We start from the raw sequence: 2,339 nt of genomic DNA on the forward strand, positions 1-2,339 counted from the left end.
ATTGAGACTGGGTGTGGTGGAGCCACCACTAATCCCATTGCTTGGGAGGCTGTAAACTGGAGGATCACTATGAGTCTGATCTAATACTGAGACCCTAAATACCCTGTAGACCCTTTCCTAAAATACAAAAAGAAAAGAAATATGCATTGATAGTTAAAGACTTCAACTTTCCTTTCTTAGTAACTGATAGAATCATTAGAAAGAAAGTTAATTAAGGTACCACATGTCTAAATACTTCAATTAGCTATTATTATAATAGGGAACACTACACAGAGTATACTTTTTTTTCTAATGCCTTTGAAATATTCTTCAAAGCAAATCATATTGCAAGCCATAAAGCAAACCACCCGTTAAAATAGTTCCATGCATACAGGTTATATTTTCTGTCTGAAATGAGATTAAATAAAAATCTGTAAAAAAAAAAAGTCAAAATGAAAATCTCTGACGAGTTGACAAAGTACTTCTAAATAATCCATAGGTTAAACAATTAGTCTCATGAAAAAAGGTAAAAATTTGTAACTGAATAACAATGAAAATAAAACTTTAATATATAGGAAATGCTACTAAGACAATACGTAGAGTGAAATTTATAATGTGAAATGCATATATTACAAATGAAGAAACATACCAAATTAGAATTATTTAGTTACCACATTAAGAAAATTGCAAAAGAAGAGCATATCAAATACCAAGCTCATAGAAATAGGTAAATAATGCATTCAGGATCAGGAGTTGATGGAGTTGAAAAGAGAAAATGAATAGAGACTAAAGCAAAAACATCTTAGGCTGGGGAGATATCTCAGCAGTCTAAGAGCTTGCCTGACAAGTGCAAGGACCAGGGCTCAATCCCTGGTACCACATGCCATGCCGGCCACCAAAACCCAGCCATGCCTATAATTCCACTGCTGGGGAGGCTGAAACAGGAGGATCACTATGAGTCCAAGCTGTGTAGCAAAAACCTGTAACAACTCTAAAAAAATTAAAAATTTATGGAAAATAGAAACATCTTTATTAACAATAAACAATAAAACTGACAAACCACAACAAAACAATGATTAGTATGAAATGATACAAATTACAATATCAAGAATGAGACAGATAATGTCAAGATGGATCTTGAAGTGTTAAGAGCAATTCAAGTTTACAAAGCATGATAATAATTGTAGACTTCAGACCCACATGTGCAAACATTGTATTGTCTACTTAGTGTAAAACCTGAAAGGAAAACTGATATATGAAGGGTACAATAGATACTGGGGAAAGAGGATGAACTTATTGAAAGGAATAATTACTGAGTTGAGGAGAAGGACAGGAGAGGGAGTGGGGGAAAGAGACATATCTATGTATGTAAGCAGGATGGTTTGGACAACCGTACTGCTCTATGGAAAGGAGAAGATAATACTTAATTTGTTTTGTCTCCTTTTTTCAACAATTTGTACTTTTTCTCTTCTTAATTTCTTACACATTTGTTTCTTTTTTATTTCTTCTTCCAATTTTACATGCATACATCTGGTAATATGAATAACTGGTTGGAAGACAACACTATGTATTACAACAAGTACTATGAAATTCATATTACTTTGTTAAGTGAAATTCTGTATCACTTGTAATTTTTTCTGCTTTAATTCTAATTTGTACTCTCTTTTAAAAAATAATAGTTTTCTTAAAAAAAAAGAAATGGACCAATTTTCAAAAAACCTAATACTACCAAATATAGTCATTCAGGAATCACATTTCCACTAATGTAACTGAATTCAAAATGAAACAAAAAGTGTCCAAAAGAAATTTCCTGGTCTCAACTGTTTCGCTGGAGATTTCTAGTTCTTTGAAGAATCAACACAAATTTTGCACAACCTTTTTCAGTAAATGAAGAAAATGCTTCTCAAGTCATTTTATGAAATTGACACTGCTGTGATACCAAAACCATACAAGAGCAATGCAAGAAGGAAAATGAGAGACTTACGTTGCTCATGTACCTAGACGAAAACAACCCAAGCAAAATACGTTAATGATTCTTGTGATTTCTCTATAAAGTGGACCTTGAGGATTGGAGAGCTAGCTCAGCGGTCTAAAGCACCTGCTTAGGGGCTGAGGAGATGGCTCAGTGGAATAAGTGCTTCTCCGGCGAGCACAAGGGCCTGAGTTCAATCCCCAGTTCCACAAAAAAATAAAATTAAATAAATAAATAAAGCACCTGCTTAGGCAAGCTTAGGAAGGAGCAGGGGACCCCAGTTTGATCCCCTGACACCACATACTGTGCCAGCTTGGCCCTCAGGGTGCGCTGAGCCTGAAAGAAAGGAAGAAAAGAAGGAAGGGAGAGAGAGAGAGAGAGAGAGAGA

Source organism: Octodon degus, unplaced genomic scaffold (assembly GCF_000260255.1).
Source record: "Octodon degus isolate 3935 unplaced genomic scaffold, OctDeg1.0 scaffold00308, whole genome shotgun sequence".
NCBI classification, from domain to species: Eukaryota; Metazoa; Chordata; class Mammalia; order Rodentia; family Octodontidae; genus Octodon; species Octodon degus.